This window comes from Myodes glareolus, chromosome X (assembly GCF_982192425.1).
Source record: "Myodes glareolus chromosome X, mMyoGla1.1, whole genome shotgun sequence".
NCBI lineage: Eukaryota > Metazoa > Chordata > Mammalia > Rodentia > Cricetidae > Myodes > Myodes glareolus.
In genome coordinates, this window is record NC_142053.1 from 132,796,289 (window position 1) to 132,821,009 (window position 24,721).

General features: G+C 39.8%; 1 long non-coding RNA gene across 1 annotated transcript; it reads right to left on the reverse strand.

The window, feature by feature from the left end:
* Positions 1-12,266: 12,266 nt before the first annotated feature.
* On the reverse strand, positions 12,267-21,206 carry LOC148117504 (uncharacterized). The gene is made up of 3 exons (XR_015736978.1): positions 21,134-21,206; positions 20,689-20,737; positions 12,267-12,366 (listed from the first exon to the last, which is right to left on the reverse strand). It is a non-coding gene; the product is annotated as an uncharacterized LOC148117504 (long non-coding RNA).
* Between the last annotated feature and the right edge of the window lie 3,515 nt (positions 21,207-24,721).

Sequence of the window (24,721 nt, forward strand, 5' to 3'; positions counted from 1 at the left end):
GGCTGCATTGGAGAAAAGGGAAGAGACAGTTAGCTGAGGGGATAAAGGGTCAACTTACTCAACCTCCCCCGCCCCCCCCCCCCCCCCCGTTAGATGCCTCCCCTCCAGAAATCTGGTTCCTAACCGGCCCCCACCCCACCCCCAGAAGCATGAGGGCAATGCTGGACACCTCTCTGGGTGCCTGCTGCTGTGCTGTGCTCTCCTGGGTTCCCTGGTGTTGTTGGGAAGGGCTGGAGAGCTGCAGTGGGGCAGAGGATGTGGACCCGGATTTGGACCTCTGAAGTGCTGGAACCAGTGACTCTTAAGATCAACTGTCTTCACCCTGCGCTTCGCTCCCCACAAGGCCTGAGCAAACCTGTTTGGAAACAGAGAGGAGAAGCATGACAAAGCTTACCCTTCACCTTACCCTTCTCCTCAGTGTCCTGAGCATTCCTCCAGGAATTTGCCTTTTCTCCCCACTAATGCCCTCATGAAATTATTAGTGAACATGAATATCCCTTCGCTTTCATTGAAAAACTTTGAAGGGGGATGTGTGCAAGCACATTACACTGCAGTTTTGACCTAGTCTCTCCCTAATTTTTACTGACTTTCACTATCTTTCATTTGGGTGGGTTTTTCTCTTGTGGTTTCCCCCTCTTTTCTGCTTTAGGCTATGAAAAAGTAGTCATGTTTATACCTTAAGTGCTATGTACATTTCTTGAAACTGACATGAAGGGCATGATTTCAATTCTTTCATTTCAAGGCCTCACAGCAAAATATTATCTCCTTTTCCTATTAGTGCTTTCTAAGGACATTACATAGATTTAAAATTAGTTTTCTTTTTATTTAATATATAATTATTTCTTCGCTGACGTGTAAAATTTGATTTTGCAATCATCTGTAGCTTTCTCGTAATCTCTCAGTTTTGGAAGAATAGTTTCACAATAACTGGTAATGAAATTTATTCACCAGAATGTATACCTTTTTTGAATATGTTAAGTTCTCAGGAGAAAAAAAAGCAAATTTGTAATCTGTGAATTAAGACTTGGTCTCTTAAACAAATACGGGAGTAAAAATTTGTTTTTTCTTCTTGATTTTTCGAGACAGGGTTTCTTTGTGCAACACTTCTGTCTTAGAACTCGCTCTATAGACAAGACTGGCCTTGAACTCACTGAAATCCAGCTGCCTCTGCCTCCCAAGTGCTGGGATAAAGGGTGTGCACCACCACCACCTGGCCTAATATTTTTTGTTTTGTTTTTTCTCTGTTTTTGTTTGTTTGTTTGTTTTCGTCTTGTTTTTCGAGACAGGGTTTCTCTGTAGCTTTGGAGCCTGTCCTGGAACTAGCTATTGTAGATCAGGCTTGCTTCAAGCTCACAGAGATCCACCTGCCTCTACCTCCGGAGTGCTGGGAATAAAGGTGTGTGCCACCACCGCCCAGCTCTGGCCTAATATTTTCATAAAATTGTGTATCATCAAATCCATTCTTGAGTTGCTATTTGATTCATTAAAACTATAAAATATAGCAAAATCAAACACAACAAAAAAGCAAATAAACACATCCAACACCATAAATAATAAATTATGAATCTGAAACAAGGTATTTACATTAACAGCACAGCTGCTTTTAAAGACAAAAAATTACTAAATGGTAAAAGAACAGTAATTTTGAGTCAATATTTAAAGTATAAGAGGCTATTAAGCTACTATTGATTTTTTCAAAGAGGTTTATACTCAATGGCAATGTAAGAGAATGTTCATTTTGTCTTTATAGACAGCAATTGGCAGATAGGCCATAGTTTCTCTAAAGTCACAGGTAAACTCACACCTGAGATTGGAATATCCTAACTGTGGTGGTTTGAAAGCAAAATGATCCACATACGCCCTTAGGAAGTGGCATTATTAGGAGGTGTGGCATTGTTGGAGCACCTGTGGCTTTGTTGGAGGAAGTGAGTCACTGGGGACAGGCTTTGAGGTTTCAGTTGCTCAAGCCAGGCCTAGTGTTTCTGTCTCTCTCTCTGCTGCCTGTGGATCCAGATGTAGAACTCTCAGCTACTTCTCCAGGTTCATGTGTGCCTGAATGCCTCCATGCTTCCAGTCATGATGACAGGACAGACCATATTTTTGTTTGGAGGAATATGGATTAGAAAAACAATTGAACACTTTAAGACGGTGAAGATGTAATTGACCATGTGGGCCATGTTCCAGCCTCAGCAAGCAGAAGAACTTAGCGGCTTTGACCATGAGGCAGTGACTGGCTTTAAAATGAAGGATAGAAGAAAGGCATTATGGAATTGCCATTCATGACTAAGGAAAGCTGCTGAGACAAGGCATGTATCAAGGGTATCTATGTATGGAATAGTTGTGCTATTCTATATTGAACATATGAAGAATGCTACTGTATATATTTGTGTATATTTTGTACATATTTTATTTAGATATGTTTTTATTTCTGTTAGATTTATATTAAGGGAAGGATTGTCTGCCCATATAGTGGTTCTATAATTAATTATTTGAGGAACCACTAGTGATTTCCAAAATGGTTGTGGGAGTTTATAGTCACAAATAGATAAGAATTCCATTTTCTAAAAAGCCCTGAACAAATGTTTCTTGAATTTTCATCATTGACATTCTACTATGTGTGATGTATTATGTCATTGTGTAATGATTTGCATTACTTTGTGGTGTCAAGCACTTTATTACTATTTTTAGATAAATAAATATTCAAATAATTTCTATTTTTATTGGGTTGTCTTTTATTGTTGAGTTGTAAAATATCTAAATATAAATCTCTCATAAGATACATGACAAAGAAATATTTTATCTTATTGTGTGATTTGTCCTTTCAGTTTCTTGTTAGTGTGCTCTGAAACTTAAAACCTTCATTTTAGAAATCTACAATAATACCTCATTTGTGATACAATACAATACAATAGTATCTCATTTGTTATTTACTTTATTGCTGTCATATCTAAATAGACATTGCCAACCCAGAATGATGGAGATTTACACTTAGCTGTTTAAAAAGGTGTTTTACTTTTTCAAACCCTTACATATAAGTCTTCACTACATTTTGCGTTCATTGTCATCTACTGCGGAGGTAAGAATCCAACTTCATTGTTTTTGCATTTGGCAACCAGTTTGTCACACCATTTGTTCTAGTAGTACAATATTAAAATGGCAAGAACAGACATCTTTGTTTTCTTTTTGACATGAAGGGGGAAGTCTTTTGTCATTAAATGTGATATTAGCAGTCCTTCATCAAAAATGTCTTTTCTAAAGACTTCTTTCCCTTTAAGTGCTTCATCTGCCCATGGAGAGCAATCCATAGTCCAAGGGCCCCTTTGTTCAACACGCTAATTAGATATAACCCATTTTTGGGACTAGAGCTTTCACTTGGAGTAGCTAGAGATAGATTGTTGAGGCTTTGATCCCCTGTTATGTGGTGATTCCCTTTAGATTTCTGTCATACGTGTAAATATTTTAAGAAATTTCTACTGAAATAAGTTTCATTATGACCCCTAAAATGTTATCTGTCACTCCCCATACTCCCTACTTGCCCATCTCTACCCTCCCCCACTCATTTAATCCTCCCATGGCTCTGTTGCTGAAGACTACATCTACAGATCTCGTTGAACATGCAGAAAACATGTTGGTGCCTCTCTAGAGCCTTCATGCCTACTGAATGTTCACTGTACTGGAAGGTACTCTGCAGGCTGCCAGAGGAGAAAGGTAAACACTATCCTAACAAACAACCCTGTGACCAACAAGAGTGAACTACCTGCACGGCATGCAGATCATATAGTACAATAATGGGACTGATGTAGTAGAAGGAGCCAAACTCTCTGTAATTAGATTTTTCTCACTCCATGAGATGGAACCCATGCCCAGCATTGCGTTGATGGCCAGGAACCTGAGACAGACCATGCACCCACGAGAATATCAAATACTATTTTCATGCTAAAGGAACATGGCAATAAAATGACTCCTAATGATATTCTGCTAGTCACATAGATCAGTATCTCAGTCACCAGCAGAGAACTTTCTCCTGAAGTAGATGAGAACTATACAGAGACCTACAACTGAATTCTAATGGTGAGAGACCTTGGAACACTCAGTCCTAAATAGGATATCTGCATCACATCCCTCCCCATAGGGGTCAGGGAACCCTGTGAAAGAGGAGACAGAGAGTTTGTAAGAATCTATGGGGATGGAAGACAGCAAGGAAACAATGTCTTCCCTAACACAACAGAAATGATGCACATATGAACTCACAGCAGCATGCATAGAGTCTGCACATGTCCAAGGGGTCCCAGAGCTAAGTGGATAAGTGGACAAAGCCCCATCCTTAATCTAGAAACTATCTCCAAGTGTCAATCGCTCTCAAAGAAAACTTGTTCCTTTTTTTTCCCAATGGCATACAAATCACACTTAAGGGCAGGCCTCTTGCCCAGCAAACAGATGGCTAACCTAAAACAAACTCAATAGTATTTTTGGAAATTATTTTTTGTCTTATACTTTGTTGGACATTTTTTACTGTATTGATCTTTTGCTTATGTATCATGGTTTCTAATTTTGTTTGTTTTCTAAAATATAAGAAATTATGCCTCCTTCTATATTTGCATTTCTCTATTGATTAGTGATAGTGGACATCTTTTCCAAATATTTATTGGTTGGTCATTTGTGTGTCTTCTTGGGAGAAATATCTATTCATATCCTTTGCCCAATTTTTAATTGGTTAATTTGATTTCTTTCTATGAAGTTGAGTTCTTGATATATTTTGAGTACTAACCCATTATCAGATGAATGCCAATATTTTTCTTACTTTATAGGTTGTCCTTTAACTCTTTTGATTTTTTTAGCTTATTTTGTTGTACAGAAACAGCTTTAGTTAACATGATTGTACTTGTATTTTTTTATTATTGAGAGTAGAATCTAAGAAAACCATTGCTCAGACAAATATCATGTAATTTTCCAAATATTTTCTTTTAGTAGTTTTACAGCTTCAGGTTTGTTTATCTTTAATCCATGTGGAATTTATTTTAGAGTGTGGTGTCAGATAATGGCCCAATTTCATTGTGCATTTGGACAAGCAGTCTTCTCAGTTTTGGCTTCTTTGCTAAAATCGCTTAGCTACATATGCTCTTTTTCCTGTTCCAGTTGTTGGTGAGTCATTTTGCATGCCGCTGTCACACTGTTTAATTACTATTGATTTGTGCTACAGCTTAAAATGTGGTAGTGATGGTGCTTTCAGCTTCGTTGTTTTTGCTCATGACTTCCTCAGCATGTTTGTGGTTGTCTGGAACTTTAGAATACTTTTTCCTTGGTCTATAAAAAATAACTTTGATATGTTGATAGTGATTCCATTGACTTGCATTGAAAAATATGAATATTTCAATAGTACCTTTGCTTCCTTTAACTTAACTTATGAACATTTTATATGGTTTTCAATGTATAAATATTTCATCTCTGTGGTTACATATATTTTTAATACTTGTGAAACTATTGCAAATGACATTTTTGTCTTGATATTTTTTCAGAAATTTTGTTATGTAGTATAGAAATATCACTAATTTTTTACTGTTGAGCTTATATTCTGCTACTTTACTGTATTTAATTATTAGTTCTAGCAGTTTTGATGAAACCCTTAAGATTTTTATATAAGATCATGCTACTAGCAAAGATTCAGGGTTTGACTTCATTATTTTTCATTAGGATGCTTTTATATCTTTCTTTTATATCTGCCTAATTGTTTCAGTCAGTCCCTTCAATACTATATTGAAGAGATGTGGCAAATGTGGGTAGCATCGCATTGTTCTGGAGCATAGAGGAAATGTTTTTAACTTATGCCTGTTAAATGTGATTTTAGTCGTATTGATTTTCTTCTCACACAAAATGAGGAACACACTATTGGAAACTGTACAAAATGGTTCTTATCACAAAATGATAGACAACATAGCTGAACTCTGTTATGTTGAATATAAAACAAAACTTGTAAGGGGTAAATCTTAGTATTCAGACATCTGCACTGACCTGTACTTGAGGTCCTTCTGACAGGGTATGTCCTCAGCTGCAGCAACTAAGAGCACCTCCTCTGAATGTTTGCTATGTTCCTTTTTAAAAGCTGGACCTTGCCCACCTCCCGTCTCTCCCTTCCTCCCTCCCCCCTTCTCTCTCCTCTTCTCTCTCTCTCTCTCTCTCTCTCTCTCTGACTTTCTCTTCTCTTTTACCTCTCCTATCCCCAGAGTCTGATCTCCCCTCTCCCCACCACTTTCCCATTCATTTTCCCCCAATAAAAAATGCTCCAATAAAAATAAAATTCCTCAATAAAAAATAAAAAAAGCTTTGTCACATGGTGTCTTTCTCTCATCCACCGCTTTTTTAAAGTTACAACAATGAACTTCGGCATTTATTTGAGAAAATTCCTCTTTTAACATTATTACTACTGTTTATTAACTAGTCATTATAAAAGGCTTCATTGTGACTTTTTTGCATGAATGTAATATGCTTTGACGAGAATCACCTCTCCTCCATTATCCGAGGGAATCACTAAGCAAAAATGCTGAACATATAACCTTTATTTTTCTTACTGTAAATAACAAAATAGGAAAAAGATAAATTGAAAGGAATGTTAAAAATAGATACAAACATAAATATTTAGAATATTCATATTGTATTTTAAAAGCATATTCTAATAAGTACGGTATTATACCCAGATTGTGGCATTCCCCCAAGATCATCACCAAGCCAAATTCGTATGCAAAATGAAAGAGCCTTTATTCATTCAAGTCTGAGCTGGGACCCTCTTGTGTGTCTGATGCAGAAGTACAAATGGAGAGGTCCAGTCCCAGTGGGGTAGGTTTTTTTTTATCATAGCAGAGGTTGGAGGTGAGAGCATTTTCAGGGTTAAAGACCCTGACTGGCTGACAATTGTCTAGGGGTGTTTTAGGGAAAGGAATAGGTGAGTGCTGGGTTCAAGGAATCTGGTGATCTCATTTAATCCTATAGAACATTTAGTATATTCAGAATGTCAGGTACTTCCCCTTAGACACTGGCCTGTCCCTGGATGGTATCAGCTTATGGCTTTTCCTGGAATCTGGTGCTGCCTTCCAGTAAATGGAAACTGAAGCCTACACTCTTGGCTGGTCTCAATCAAGCCTGTCATGGCAGCTGTGCAGCTTGGACCCCCATATATGTGTCCAGGCTTCCCTTAACTCCATATATATCAAAGATGAGGTTGAGCAACTTTCTAAATACACAATTACTGAAACGATGGGACATATTCTGTAGTTTGTGTCTTAGATGTTCTTTAAAGGCTTATATTATAAAGGCTCAGTTCCCAGGATGATGCTGTGGGAAACATTAAGAGATTTAACATAGTGGATGGTTATCAGGTCATGTGGTATGTTATTCCTCATAGATTGTTCAGCCTTTGTCTTAGTTAAAGTCTCTTTTGTGTGTTTCATGATATGGTTTCTCGGTAGCTATGGAGCCAATCCTGGAACTTGCTCTGTAGTCCAGGCTGGCCTTGAACTCACAGAGATCCGCCTTACTCTGCCTCCCAAGTGCTGCTATTAAGGAGCTCACCACCACTACCGGCTGTTATTTAATGTTTCTATTGCTGTGAAGAGACAGCATGATCACAAGAACTCTTATAAAGATGAAGATCAACATTTAATTAAGGTACTGGCTTACAATTTCAGAGGTCTAGTCCACTCTCATCAGAGCAGGAAGCATGACGGTTGGGATTATGGTGGTGTGCAGGCAGACATGGTACTGCAGAGGAATTAAGGCTTCAACATCTTGCACAGCCAACAGGAAGTGGCTCAAGACACTGGGTGCTATCGTGAGAGCATATATGAGATCTCAAAGTCCACAATGACATGTTTCCTCTAACAAGGCCATGCCCACTCCAATAAAGCCACACTTCCTAATAGTGCCACATGCTTTGGGAACCATTTTTTCTTTTTCTTTTTTTTTCTTTTTGATTTTTGAGACATGGTTTCTCTGTAGATTTGGAGCCTGTCCTGAAACTCACTCTGGAGACCAGGCTGACTTTGAACTCACAGAGATTCACCTGCGTCTGCCTCTGGACTGCTGGGACTAAAGATGTGCACCACTACCACCTGGATGCCATTTTCTCTGGAACTATGACAGCCTGCAGTGAGGGAGAGGATCTCAAGAGCCCCTCCTGTGTCCGCAATGGACTATTCTACAGCTCTCTGCTTGTTTACTTCTTTATTGGATGTGGAAACACAAGTCGCCCAACTGTGTTTACAGCTTTATGCATCGCTCTTTAATTCTGATATTTTTGGTACATGTATGTGTTCATAATTATTATATCTTCTTCATAAATTAGTTTCTTTATCAAAATATTTTGTCTTTACCTCATTATAGTTGTTGATTTAAATTCTATTTCATTTAATGTTAATGTAGCCCTACCAGCTCTCTTGTTATCTTTGAATTTTTTGACTGCAAAGAAGTATTTGATTCTGGGGACTACTAAACTAAGCCAACATGTATATATTCAAGGTATCTTGACTTTGGAATTTGAGTCTAAGGATGTGTTGCTTTGGGAAAGAAGTTCTTCTTTTGTTTCCACAGAGGATCAGAACCTGTGGACTCATTCCAGACTAATGTGGTTTGATGGACCAAGAGCCCCTGAAAGGTCGCCTTGAACACACCTCAAAAAATTACTTCACCCAATAAATAGCAGGAAGGAGTTTGGAGAGAACTACGCCCACACTCCCAAATGTTGTTTATAAACATTTGTTTACATTTAAAGTGGGATTGCTGTAGAGATGGATACTTTGCATTGGTATGGATCTTTCTTTATTAATACAAATTTAAGATCAATTTTGTTTTATGTATATTTCTGCTCTTGATTAGGGTATTGCATTTGTGCAGCTCATTTAAAAGTGTAATATATAATTAAGAAATTTAGGTTAATAGAGTCATCTATAATAGTCAAGCTTGTACTCGTGTTTGGTTTTCTAGATATATAGAGATATATTTCAGCTAGATATTCTTCAAATCTTTCAGAGATCTACAGAATATGGCATTTAAAATGTTTTAAGAAGTTAGGACTTTTCATGACAGTGAGACACATGTGCTCCTGGCAGCACCAATTACTTCAAGAGGACGATGGGCATTGATGAGGTTCCTTATGGAGTTTATTAGCCATTTGGGTAAGAAATTGCTCTTGCCTGAACTGTTTGATAGTATGCTGAGTGAACTGGACATGCAGGAACCACAGAGAAATGACTGCTGAACTTGCCTAAAGGTGAGATGGTGCTTCGAGGTTCCTGCTTCATGAAAGAGTCTGCTAGACATTCTGCAGGACATAGAAGAAAGTGACTGACAAACTGCCAATATAGGCAGAACTGTCTTTGAAATTTCCTGCTTCATGGAAAAATCTGTCGGATACTATGGGCTGAAGATGGATGCCCCAATGGTACAAAAGAACTTTGACTGTACAGGCAGCGAGATGTTTCTGTCAATTCTAGAGTTTTGGAAGTTGCTTACAATGAACTTATTGTTTCGTTAGGAAATAAAATGACTCTATTGTATATAAAGAAAGATAGTTGGTTAGATAGTGTAATGGATTAAGTAAAATGTTGCAAGTTCCCGAGTGGCTGCAGAGGGTAGCAGGTCATGAGATCATGCTGCAGGTCCCTGAGCTGGACAGGCAGTGGGCAGGGTGTCTGGAGAGCAGTCAGTCCTTGGCAAGGAGGGCGCAGTTCCCAAAGTGGTTGTAGCAGGCCACGAGAAGAGACAAACAGATGGGCATGCCACGAAACCATTCCGCAGGTCTCTAAAGGTCTGGTCCTGGGGAGGGAGCCTCATGGTGGGTGAGAGAGACATGGATCGGCACACCTTGCAGAGTTAGGTTGGATATTTATTTAATGGTTTATGGAAGGTAAATGGAGAGTGTGTAAGGGGAGAAGGGGGAAGAGCAGAGAGAAACAGAGAGAGAGAGAGAGAGAGAGAGAGAGAGAGAGAGAGAGAGAGAGGGAGAGAGGGAGAGAGGGAGAGAGGGAGAGAGGGAGAGAAAGAGGGAGAGAGAGATGGGAGAAGGGGAGAAGTAGGGAGAATGGAGAGAGGCAGAAGCTGTCTCTTAGGGGGAGAGACTGAAAAGAGGAGAGGCACAGGCTGCAAGCAGGAAGGAAGATCTGCCTGCCTCAGTGGACGTTGGAGAGAGTTGGCAGGGCTTGTCTCTTAAAGGGACAGGACAGATCATTACAGCCTTCCCTCAGCTAAATTCTACTTTGTTGGAATTACTATTTACAAAGCATTAGTAAATCCTTTAAGTCATCAATTCTACTCTTTTACATCACAGGTAAATGATGATGCCTTTTAAAACCACCACAAAATTAGCCATAAATGGACACTACAGGTAAAGATTAAATGCAAAGTACTGAATGTCTAAAAGATACTCGAGAAACTAGGCCTCTCTGAGTTAACCTGCTTTCCACCGCTGTACCAAAAGCACATTGTTCTTAACTACCAATAAACTTCCACACACAGCTCCCTGCTCCCAACACTCTGCACTGGTGCACCCCACAGAGCAAAGTTATACAGAGGACTGTGCCTAGGTTCAGGGAGTAGCAGGGACCACATGGGAGCTCACAGAACAAGGAATATGGCTGCAGATTCCCACCTGGCCCTGTGGAGGACCCACCACACTTGCTCCTGCACTTCCCAGTCTGATCTTGTTTTATCTGTCTATGGTGACTGAAAGTTTAGCTGGGTATAGTAGTCTGGGCTTGGAACTTTGGTCTCTTAATGTCTCCATAAGGCTTGACCAGGACGTACTGGCATTCATTGTATCCAATGAGAAGTCAGGTGTAATTCTGATACATGTGCCTTTATATGTTACTTGACCTTTTTTTCTTTGTAGCTCTTAATATTCTTTCTTTACTCTGTATGTTTAGTGTTTTGATCATTATGTGGTAAGAGGACTACTTTTTTTGATCCAGTCTATTTGGTGTTCTGTAAGCTTCTTGTATCTTCATAGGCATATCTTTCTTTAGGTTGGGAAAGTTTTCTTCTATGATTTTGGTAAATATATTTTCTGTGCTTTTGAGTTGAACTTCTTCTCCTTCTTCTATACCTATTATTCTTAGGTTTGGCCTTTTCATAGTGTCCCATGTTTCATGGATATTTTGGGTTAAGCTTTAGATACATTTAATGTTTTCTTTGACTCTTCCATCTCCTATAGTCTGCTGTTTATGTTCGCATTTGTGGTTCCTGATCTTTTTCTCATGATTTCTGTTTATATAATTCCCTCAGCTTGTGTTTACTTTATTGTCTCTATTTCAGTTTTCAAGTTTTGAATAGTTTCTTTCCTATGTTTAATTGCTTTTTCTTGGTTTTCTTTAAGGGATTTGCTGATGTCTTCCAATTTTTTGTTTGTCTTTTCCTCCATTTCTTTGAGGAAATTTCCTATTTCCTCTTTAAGAGTCTCAAATATTTTCCTGAAGTTATTTTTAGGACATTTTCTTCTGCTTCATCTATATTTGTTTGTTCAAGTATGGCTGTTGTAGGGTCTCTAGATATTACTGGTGTCATGTTGCTCTTTGTGTTGTTCTTACCTTGTCTACTCATATTTTCCTCTGATTGATGTGGTTGGGACTGTCTGTGACTCTGGTGATTAATCTTCTAGGTGCCAGTGGATCCAGGGCTCAGATAGTTGTTCCTCATAGTACAGTCAGTGCCACGGTTTTAGTTACCCCGTTGATTGCTCCATGTTTCTGGAGGTTGCTTAGAGCTCCCAAGGTTTGCTCTGCTTATGTGGAGTTTGCTGTCTCAGGCCTACTCTTGTAGGCCTATTTTCAGCTCAGACCTGTTTCTGTAAATATCCCTGGTCTGGATCTTCTCCTGAGGAGGTCCTTGGCTTGGGGCTGGTCCTGCAAGCTCTCTGGCTCTGATCTTCTCCCTCGGAGATCTCAGACTTGGGTGAGAACCTGGCTCAGGCCTACCCCCTCAGTGGTACCAGACTCATGCCCAGACCCACAGAGGTTTCTGGTTCCTGCCTACTCCTTCAGAGGTCCCCAACCAATGACTGGACCCACAAAGGTCCTAGCTCAGGCCTACTCTCTCAGAGGTCCCAGACTCACACCCAGACTCACAGAGGTCCTTGCTCAGGCCTAGTTCCTTGGAGTTCCCAGACTTATCCCAGACCCACAGGGGTCCTGTCTCAGGTCTACTCACTCGAAGATCCCAGAGTCATGCCCAGACTCACAGTAGTCTCTGGCTCTGACCCACTCCCTCAGCAGTTGCTCCCCTGTACCTGCTCCTGTCGAATTATTTTTTGTCTCAGCTCTGTTCTGGTGCAGGTGGCTGGCACATTCGCGCTCTTCCTGAATTCTCTGCCTCTGTTAGAGTTACCTATTATGAGTAGAGGAGGCGAATAAACTAAGTGATAGAAGCTGGGCAGGCAGTTTGGGGAAACTCACATTTGCTTTTAAGATACACTTAGCTCATATTCCTGAGAATTTAAGACATAATGTATGGGATCTATTTTATATTGACCTTCAGAGTCTTATGCATATTATTCACTATCTTTAATAATGTAATCAAAACTCATAAAAGAAGTTATTAATTTTTCTACTGCTCCATTTCGTGCCGAAGAGTGGGTCCAGTATAAAATACATGTATGATCAGTATAAATGGAAAATAACATGAACAATAGCATCCTTAACCTTCTACTATATTTGAATTCATGAAGTTGCAGGCAGGTTGAAGGGGAAAGACTTGGAATAGACACATATTGATCTGAAGAGTGCTTGAGTTTTACCCAAGTTTTAGCTAAACATTACACAAAAGTTAAAGTTACAGAGCAGTGTAACTCCTGATAAGATGATCAAATGCACAGGCAAGTCAAAAAGCCTTGGTTGAGTGCCACCCAGCACCCACCATTAAGGAGGCCTTCAAGTGGAATGTGGAGATTCATTAAGAGTATGTTCCACATAAGAGGCCTCTGAGTCCTCCACTGCAGCTTCTTCTGAAACTGTAATGCACTGACTGTCATAGAAGGGGCAACTTTACTAATGCCTCTTCCAAACAAAGATGTTACAATTGCCTGTGATAGATCTTGAAAATTTACACAAACAATTTTGGCTTAAAACTAAACTCTTCAACTTCATTCTTTGATTTCTTAAGGCCTGAATAAAAACAGTAAGCTCCCCTCATTATAGACTCCAAAGAACCAGATTTCTGAAAGGCTGCCTGAAGATGCAAAAAATAATTCCAGGCCATAGAAGGAACAGCCTTGCCTGGAAGACTAAATGTGGCCTTGAACACTAACAAGTGTCATGCCAAGGAAAGAGGTTCTAGAGCTTATCTACATTTATGTTAGGAAACTAACAGGCCAGTTAAGCGTCTAAGAACTCCATACTGTGCCAGTTTTGTTGACACTGATGTTAGAAAATTATAAAGACTACAACTTAGTAGACCAATAGTGTTCAAATGCTATTGAATTCTTCAACTATACCTAGGCCAAGGTCTTGTTAGGGTTACTATTGTTGTGACCAAAGACCATGAACAAAAGCAACTTGGGGAGGAAATGACTTATTTCATCTCACATGCCTCACATCACAGTTCAGCACTGTGAAAATCAGGGTAGGAACCTAGTGGCAGGAGCTGATGCAGAAGCCATGGAGGGGTGATCTTTACTGACTTATTCTTGGGTATTGATGTGGTGGTTTGAAAGAAAATGCCCCCTAAAGGGAGTGGCACTGTTAGGAGGTGTGGCCTTATTGGAGATAATGTGTCATTGTGGGGGCTAGTTTTGAGATCTGTTTTTCTCAAGCTTCCCTCACTGTGACTGTCAGTGGACTTCCTGTTGCCTCTGAGTCAAGATGTAGAACTCTCAGCTCCAGCACACATCTGCTTGCATGCTCCCCTTCATAATGGAATGAACCTCTGAACTATAAACAAATGACCTTAATTAAGTGTTTTTTTTATAAGAGTTGCCATGGTTATGTTACTTCTTCAGAGCAATAGTAAACCCTAACTAAGACAATTGCTCAGCCTACATTTTTATATAACTCAAGACCACCTGCCCAGGGATGGCACCACCTGCAGTGGGTTAGGCCCTACCATATCAATCATCAAGCAAGAAATGCCCCCACAGGCTTGCCTGCATGTCAATCTTATGTAGGCATTTTCTCAGTTGAGCTTTCCTCTTCTCAGATAACCCTAACCTGTGTGAAGTTGACATAAAAACTAGACAGCACAGTATGCAAAGTAATGAGAGTCTGCTTTGTTTTGTGGTACCAAACTTAGTAGTACAGCATACATGCTCAACATAATGAGAGTCTGCTTTGTTTTGTGGTCCCAAACTTAGTAGTACAGCATACATGCTCAACAACGGGGAATGATCTGAATATTTAGAGATATCTAACACTGTTCCATATATGCATGCTACAATGGAAGAAGGCAAGTAAAGACCTTCTGTGAAAGAAATAGTAAACACTTGACCCTGCCCTCCCCCTACAGCCGCCCCTTTGTCTGCAAGGTCCTTGGACTACCAGGCATCCCTGTTTCTGTGCTGAGGAGTTCCATCCAGATGGGAGTCCCTGTTTTGGTGCTGAGGAGTTCCATCCAGATGGGAACAGTTCCTGCACCTGCACTGAGGTGACCCACTTAGAGAGTCAGTCACAACAAAGACTAGACCAAGACACCAAGACTCTCCTGGCTTCATTTGAAGGAAGAGATGGGCAAGCACCAATGCAAGAATTTCTCCAATAACCTGAAAGGCAACATGACATCACCAGAATCCAGTGATCATGCAACAAGAAGAATAGAACACCCTACTACAGAAGAAATAGAAGAAATCAACTTTAAATGGAACTTTATGAAAATAATAGAGGAACTTAAACAGGACGTGAAAAACTGCCGTAAAGAAATGGAGATGACAAACAAAAAGGTAGATGCAATGAATAAATCTCTCAAAGATAACCAAGAAAACCAAGAAAAAGCAATCAAACAGGTAAGGGAAACAGTTCAAGACTTGAAAAATGAAATACAGGTAATGAAGAAAACACAAACGGAGGGAAGGCTGGATATGGAAAATTTAGGTAAACAAATAGGAACTACAGAGACAAGTATTACCAACAGAATACAAGAGATAGAATAAAGAATCTTAGACACTGAAGATACTATAGAGGAAATAAACTCACTGAGTAAAGAACAAAACAAATCCAACAAATTCTTAACACAAAACATACAGGAAATCTGGGACACCATGAAAAGACCAAGCCTAAGAATAATAGGGGTAGAAGAAGGAGAAGATTTACAGCTCAAAGGCCCAGAAAATATATTCAACAAAATTATAGAAGAAAACTTTCCCAACCTAAATAAGGATATTCCTATGAAGGTACAAGAAGCATACAGAACACCAAATAGACTGGATCAAAAAAAGCATCCTCTCGCCATATAATAATCAAAACACAAAACATACAGAATAAAGAATGAATATTAAGAGCTGCAAGGGAAAAAGGTCAAGTAACATATAAAGGTAAATCAATCAGAATTATACCTGACTTCTCAATGGAAACCATGAAAGCCAGGAGGTCTTGAATAGATGTGCTGCAGACACTAAGAAACCATGGATGCAAGCCCAGACTGCTATACTCAGCAAAGCTTGTATTCACCATCGATGGAGAAACCAAGATATTCCAGGACAAAAACAGATTTAAACAACACATAGCCACAAACCCAGCCTTAAAAAAATACTAGAAGGAAAATCACAAACCAAGGAAGCCAACAACACCCATAATAATACAAGCATCTGACAACCCTCCACAAGCACAACTCAAAGAAGGGAAACACAAAAACACTACCACCAGAAAAAATAATTGGAGTTAGCAACCATTGGTCATTAATATCACTTAGTATCAATGGACTCAATTCACCAATAAAAATGCACAGGTTAAGAGAATGGATACAAAATCTTGATCCAACATTCTGCTGCCTACAAGAAACACACCTCAAACTCAAAGGCAGACACTACCTCAGAGTAAAGGGTTGGAAAAAGGTTTTCCAATCAAATGGACCAAAGAAACAAGCGGGTGTGGCAATCCTAATATCTAACAAAATTGATTTCAAACTAAAATTAATCAGAAGAGATGGAGATGGACACTTTATACTCATAACAGGAACAATTTATCAGGAGGAAGTCTCAATCCTGAATATATAGGTCCCTAATATAAAAGCAACCACATATGTAAAAGAAACATTACTAGAACTCAAAGCATACATCAAACCACACACTCTAATAGTAGGTGATTTCAACACTCCTCTCTCACCAATGGACAGGTCAACCAGACAGAAACTTAACAGAGAAATAAGAGAACTAACAGATGTAATGAACCAAATGTACCTAGGAGACATCTATAGAACATTCCACCCAAACAGAAAAGAGTATACCTTCTTCTCAGCATCTCTTACAAACTTCTAAAAAATTGATCACATAATTAGTAACAAAGCAAACATCCATAGATATAAAGAAATTGGAATAACCACTTGTGTACTATCGGATCACCATGGATTAAAGTTAGAATTCAACAACATTCTAACCTCAGAAAGCTTACAAACTCATGGAAACTGAATAGTCAACTACTGAACCATCCCTGGGTCAAGGAAGAAATAAAGAAAGAAATTAAAGTCTTCCTTGAATTCAATGAAAATAAAAACACAACATACTCAAACCTATGGGACACTATGAAAGCAGTGCTAAGAGGAAAGTTCATAGCACTAAGTGAGTACATAAAGAAAATGGAGAAAGCACACATTAGAGACTTAACAGCACACCTGAAAGCTCTAGAAAAAAAGAAGCAGAATCACCCAGGAGGAGTAGAAGACTGAAAATAATCAAACGGAGGGCTGAAATCAACAAAATAGAAATAGAGAAAACACTCCAAAGAATCAATGAAACAAAAAGCTGGTTCTTGGAGAAAATCAACAAGATTGACAAACCCCTATCCAAACTAATCAAATGACAGAGAGAGAACACGCAAATTAAAAAGATCAGAAATGAAAAGGGGGACATAACCACAGACACAGAAGAAATTCGGAGAATCATTAGATCTTACTACAAAAGCCTGTGTGCCACAAAATTGGAAAATTTGAAAGAAATGGACACTTTTTTAGATAAATTCCAGATACCAAAATTAAGTCAAGACCAGGTAAGCAGTTTAAATAGACCTGTAAGTTGCGAGGAAATAGAAGATGTCATCAGAAACCTCCCTACCAAAAAAAGCCCTAGACCAGATGGCTTCAAAGCAGAATTCTACCAGAACTTCCAAGAAGAGTTAATACTTATACTTCTTAATGTGTTTCACAAAATAGAAACAGAAGTCATTGCCTAACATTTTTTATGAAGCTACAGTCACCCTGATACCAAACCCACACAAAGACTTAACCAAGAAAGAGAATTACAGACTAATCTCACTCATGAACATCGATGCAAAAATTCTCAATAAAATACTGGCAAACAAAACCCAAGAGCACATCCAAAAAATTATCCATTATGATCAAGTAGGCTTTATCCCAGAGAGGCAGGGCTGGTTCAACATATGAAAATCTATCAACGCAATCCATCATATAAATAAACTGAATGAAAAAAACTATATGATCATTTAATTAGATGCTGAAAAAGCATTGGACAAAATTCAACACCCCTTTATGATAAAGGTCTTGGGGAGATTAGGGATACAGGGCTCATTCCTAAATATAATAAAAGCAATATACAGCAAGCCAACAGCTAACACTAAATTAAATGGAGAGAATCTCGAAGCCATCCCACTAAAATCAGGAACAAGACAAGGCTGTCCACTTTCTCCATACCTCTTCGAAATAGTGCTTGAAGTTCTAGCAATAGTAATAAGATAGCATAAAGAGATCAAGGGGATTCAAATTGGAAAGGAAGAAGTCAAACTTTCATTATTTGTAGATGATATGATAGTGTATATAAGCAACCCCAAAAAGTCTACCAAAGAACTCTTACAGCTGATCAACACCTTTAGTAATGTGACAGGATACAAGATGATTAACTCCAAAAAATCAGTTGCCCTCCTATACACAAAGAACAAAGAAGCAGAGAGGGAAATCAGAGAAACATCACCTTTCACGATAGCCACAAATAGCATAAAGTATCTTGGGGTAACTCTACCCAAGGAAGTGAAAGATCTATTTGACAAGAACTTTAAGGCTTTGAAAAAAGAAATTAAAGAGGATACCAGAAAATGGAAGAATCTCCCACGCTCTTGGAATGGGAGGATCAACACAGTAAAAATGGCAATTCTACCAGAAGCAATCTATAGATTCAATGCAATGCCCATCAAAATCCCAACAAAATTCTTCACAGACCTTGAGAGAACAATAATCAACTTTATATGGAAAAACAAAAAACCCAGGATACCCAAAACAATATTATATAATAAAAGTACTTCCAGAGGCATTACCATCCCTGACTTCGAACTCTATTACAGAACTACAGTAATGAAAACTGCTTGGTATTGACACAAAAACAGAGATGTTGACCAATGGAATCGAATTGAAGACCCAGATATTAATCCACCAACCTGTGAACACCTGATTTTTGACAAAGGAGCTAAAATTATACAATGGAAGAAAGAAAGCATCTTCAACAAATGGTGTTGGCTTAACTCGATGTCAACATGTTGAAGAATGAAAATAGATCCATATCTATCACCATGCAAAAAACTCAAGTCCAAATGGATTAAAGACCTCAATTTTAATCTCAGCACACTGAACCTGATAGAAGAGAAAGTGGGAAGTAGTCTACAACACATGGGCACAGGAGACCACTTCCTACATATAAGCCCAGTAGCACAGACAATAAGAGCAACAATGAATAAATGGGACCTCCTGAAACTAAGAAGCTTTTGTAAAGCAAAGGACACTGTCATTAAGACAAAAAGGCAACCTACTGATTGGAAGAAGATCTTCACCAACCTCTCATCAGACAAAGGTCTGATCTCCAAAATATATAAAGAACTCAAGAAACTAGACACTAAAACTCTAATTAACCCAGTTAAAAAATGGGATACTGAACTGAACAGAGAATTTTCAACGGAAGAAATTCAAATAGCCAAAAGACACTTAAGGTCATGCTCAGCCTCCTTAGCGATCAGGGAAATGTAAATCAAAACAACTTTGAGATACCATCTTATACCTGTCAGAATAGCTAAAATCAAAAACACCAGTGATAGCCTATGCTGGAGAGGATGTGGAGTGAGGGGAACTCTCATCCATTGTTGGTGGGAATGCAAACTTGTGCAGCCACTTTGGAAATCAGTGTGGCAGTTTCTCGGGAAACTGGGAATCAACCTACCTAAGGACCCAGGAATTCCACTCTTGGGAATATACCCAAGAGATGCCCAATCATACTACAAAAGCATTTGTTCAACTATGTTCACAGCAGCACTATTTGTAATAGCCAGAACCTGGAAACAACCTAGATGCCCCTCAATAGAAGAATGGTTAAAGAAGGTGTGGATCATATACATTTTAGAGTTTTACCTAGTGGTAAAAAACAATGACATCTTGAATTTTGCATGCAAATGGATGGAAATAGAAAATGCTTTACTGAGTGAGGTAACCCAGACCCAAAAAGAGGAATATGGTATGTACTCACTCATAAGTGAATTCTAGCCATAAATAAAGGACATTGAGCCTATAATTTGTGTTCCTAAAGAAGCTAAATAAGGAGGTGAACCCAATGAAAATCATATAGCTATCCTCCTTGATATTGGAATAGACAAGATTGTCAGGGAAAAGTAGGGTTCATGGGGGTTGGGGTGGGGTGGGTGTAAGGGGAGATGGGGAGAGAGAATGGAGAATGGGAGAATTGGGGAGAGCTTGGGGGAATGGGATGGGTGGGATGGATGAAGGGTGGATATGGGAGCAAGGATGTAGATATCTTAATTAAGGGATCCATTTTAGAGTTGGCAGGAGACTTGACTCTAGAGGGGTTCCCAGGTATCCAAGGGGATTTTCCCAGCTAGGTCCTTGGGCAGTACAGGAGAGGGTGCCTGAACTGGCCTTCTCCCATAGTCACACTGATGAATATCTTGCATATCACCATAGAACCTTCATCTGGTGATGGATGGAGATAGAGACAGAGACCCACATTGGAGCACTGGACTGAACTCCCAAGGTCCCAATGAGGAGCAGAAGGAGGGAGAACATGAGCAAGGAAGTCAGGACCACGAGGGGTGCGTCCACCCACTGAGATGGTGGGACTGATCTAATGGGAGTTCACCAAGGCCAGCCGGACTGGGAGTGATGAAGCATGTGATCAACCTAGACTCTCTGAATGTGGCTGTCAATGAGGGCTGACTGAGAAGCCAAGGACAATGGCACTGGGTTTTGATTCTACTGCATGGAGTGGCTTTGTGGGCTTCTGGTTTATTTGGATGCTCACCTTCCTAGACCTGGATGGAGGGGGGAGGACCTTGGACTTCCCATGGGGCAGGGAACCCTGACTGCTCTTAGGACCGGAGGGAGAGGGAAGTGGGGGTGTGGGAGGGAAATGGGAGGTATAAATTTTTAATAAATAGATAAATAAATAAATAAAATAGATACAAATAAAAAAATAAAAGAAAGAAAAAGAAATAGCACATCACATGTGTTCACACAGTACTAAAAATTTTGGAGGCAATGTCTAAAATTGATACTCACCAACTAGAGGCCCTTTCTAGGGCCAGAGCTCCTGGGTGAAATAAAGAATCTGTGTAAAGAAGAAGCAAGTAAAAGGTAAGAGGATTCTTCAAATATTCCAAAGTCAGGTCCCACACCACTTTTCTTAAATGTTTCAATCACTCCCTGCCATGGTTAATTTTGATCAGTTCTGGGATCAACTATGAGACTCACTTTGTCAGGGACCAGCCTTGACAAAAATACCTCTTGCCAGAGTAGAGGTGTGAGGATTTAGAAGTATAATAAAGAATATGAAGATGTGAATGAAAGTAATAACATGGAGAAACATAGAATAGTATCAGGATGGAATTCTAGTGAGTACTGAAATTCGCCCATTTAATTTCCAACTACTTAAAACGCCCCTGGCCCCAAAAGGTAGGAGAAAGGCAAAAGACTTCATTAATACAGTACAAGGAAATGAACATACCAATTGAAGTTGGCAGGCTGCGTGTCCACAGTAAAACGTCCTGCTGTAGAGACAAGAGTACTCCCACTCGTACCCTAGACTCAAACATTCTATAGGTACCCTCTGTGTGGAATCCCAAGTTAACTTCATAAAGGAAACTGTTACTTAGTTGAATTCTTAGAATTTTGTTTGAGGTAGGAACAGATCTGCTTTCCTCTTCCTGGATTACATGTTCTGGCTATTAGGCACACCTGTTGACAATAGCATTGAGAATACATAACTCTCTGATGTAACTCTAGGTGGGACCTTGTAGAAGCAATATAACCTTGAAGGAATAGAGTTAAGTTCAACTCTCTGACCTTTAGTCCAGGTGGAAATAGGTTTACATTTTTGGGCCCCCACAACACTTCATAATATTTTAGGGAAAAATCAACTGAGCAGGAAATGCTCCCAGGAAATATTCTCCCAGGAAATGGGTAATACCTTTTGACTGTAGTGCATGTGTAAAAAGGCCTGAGACAAAATTGCTGCTCCCTTTGTCTGCCTCCCTTCACTTCCTGCTAATGAGTATACCTACTCTGAGGTTCCCACTTCCTCTGCTGCTACCATTCTTTGTTGCCATTAGAACCCAGTTTCTGCAGACTTTTATCATGAACTGAGGACCAGAAGCACTTCAGAAATCCTCTAGGTTTCCAGCATTAAAATGGGAATGTATCTAGCTCCATGGATCAAAAAGCTACCAGGCTCTTAGCCTCTCTGGTATGCAGACAGCCATTGTTGAACTAACCAGACTATACTGTGTAAACCAAACTAATACAACCCCACTATGACATTCTATATTATCAGTTAAGTTCCTCTTGAGAAATGGTTCTCAACCTGTGGGGCATGGATCCATTTGCAATCCTCTATCTCCAAAAATACATTATGATTCATAATAGAAGCAAAATTACAGTTATAAAATAGCAAGGAAAACAAATTTATTTTTAGGTATAGCACAAATAATAGAATTCCAGAGACAGATATTGGGGTTCAACCTGTAGGTCATAAAAGCAAAGCAACCAAGCCACTAGAAAGTTCTTACCTTATGAAATCTCCAGGCTGAAATGCTGGAACAGTTAATTCCTCATGTTGTGGTGACTGTAATGCTCTGTCCTGTTCCTTTAAGAGACAAACCCCACCCACTCCCTTCCCCATCTGCTGAGGAAAGCAGATCTTCTTTCAGTTTCCAGCCTCAGTTCCTTCCTTCCCGTCTCTCTCCTAAAGAGGCAGCTTCTGCCTCTCTCCTTTCTCCCCAATGCTCCCCTCCCCCTCTCTTCCTCTCTCACTTTCTTCTCCCTTCTTTCCTTACCTTTCATTTTCCCCTACATAACCCACTAAATAAATACCCACTTTCTCTGCATGATGTGCCTAATAGGTCTCTGTCTCTCATCTGCTACATGGCTCCCTGACTGGGACTGACTACTTTCATGCCCATCTTGGTCTCATGCCTGCTGTCCAATGCCACCACTCGGGGACCTGTGGTGTTTTACTTTTACCATAACAGAAGTAGAGTGAGTTCCTGCCTCATGCAACTTTATATTCCTCTCTAGTGCTGAGATTAAAGGCGTGTATCACCACCACAGGACCGCTATGGCTACTGTGTGGCATAGTGTGGCAGCTGGGAATAAAGGTGTGTGCCATCACTACCTGACTTGTAAGACTGACTAGAATGGCTGCTTTGCATTCTGATGTTCAGGAAAGCTTTATTAAAATACAAGTGAAATATCACTACAGTTGGGGGGCACTGTTATGGCAAAAATAAAATGGCACCATTCCCCAAGGGGCCTGCAGTCCACGATGGGTATTGAGTCCCAGGCAGGGTGAGAGACAGCAATGGATAGGCACATGCCATGCAGATTGCAGTTGGATTTTTAGTGGGTTATGGAATGGAAGGGGAGAAGGGGGAAAGAGCAGAGACAGACAGAGAGAGAGAGAGAGAGAGAGAGAGAGAGAGAGAGAGAGAGAGAGAACCAGAGAGAAAAAGAGAGGATGAGGGTGAAGGGGAGAAGGGGGATGAAGTTGGGAGACAGGCAGAACCTGTCTCTATGGAAGAGAGATGGAAAAGAAAAGACTTGCAGGCTGTATGCTGAAGGAAGATTCACTTGCCTCAGCAGACAGGGGAGGGAGTGGGTGGGGATTGTCTCTTAAAGGGACAGGACAGACCATTACAGTCACCACAGCATGAGGAACTAACTGTTCCAGCATTAGTAAGGTTGAGAACTGTAGTGAGCTGTTTTGTGCCGTACCTTAAAGATGGCACTGACCTCTACACTCCACCCACCGGGTGGAATGTGCTTTCAACTGTAAATAACTCCATACATGGCTAAAGCTAAGGATCTGGCTTGTTTTTGTGTACCTGGGCCTATCCGTATTTCCCACGTGGCTTGCTGGAGTTGGCTACCCAGAGGCTATTTTAGGTGTGGGCTGGCTTTCCCCCGAGGTCAGAAGATTATTCAAGGTTTCCTGATTAAACTGCAATTGAGAAGAGTCCGGTGTTGCGTTTTCTTTGCTGGCCAAAGCTACTTGACAGAGAACCACTGCCTTAGAGAATTCTGACACACCCTTTTTATTTGATAGTGATGAGTTGACAATCACATAGACATTTTTCACATACTATATTGAAATTCAGTTGTAAAAATGCATAAAATTTAGATTTTAAATATTTATTTATTCATTGTGTGTTTGAATATTTTATCTGCAGGTATATTTGTTTGCCACATGTATGTCTGGTTCTTGTAGAGTTCAGAAGAGGGCATCAGATACCCTGGAACTAGAGTTAGAGGTGGTTGTGAGCCACCATGTGGGTGTTGGGAATTGAACCTTGGTCCTCTGCAAGACCAGCCAGTGCTCTTAGTCACTGGACCATCTCTCCAGCCCAGAATTTAGATTTTTTAAAGTCAGTGCAACTGAATCACCATAAAATCTATGTTCAGAGAAATTGTCACTTACGTATTTATGGACTAAGTAATTATATGTTTGTATGTGGAGTCAGGTGATGTGTGACATATCTATGAGTTTGTCAAATTTAGGGCAGGGAGAACCACCTGAGAAAGTAAATAAATAAACTAGACAATATGAAAGTTGTTCAGGTGGAAGCTCCACACAGATGCACTTGTCCCGTTCTAGACCCAGTTCCAGAGAAAGCTGGCTACAGATCATCTCCTCCCCCAGAAATACTCAAGACCATGCCTATAGGCTATTTAAGCCAAAGTCCCCTGACATGCCATGTGGTTTCCCCCTTGTTTCTTCTCTTCCCCTGGAATCACCTGGGAATGCTTTGCTCAGCTTAAACCTGCTAGATAGTCTGGGCCTACGGGCTAAAGATTGGATGCCTCAACAATACAGAAGAACTTTGGGTGACTGTCCAGGTAGTGAGATGTCTCTGTCAATTCTATAGTTTTGGAAGTTGCTTATAATGTACTTCCTGTTTACTTAGGTAATATTATACCCTTCCATAGTCTTTGACAGAGTTGAAGAATTGATAGTTATAGTTTTTATTAGTTATGATAAAAGACAGAGTAGATATAAATATTGGAACTTTAATTCTTGTTTGTTACTCATTTTGTTATA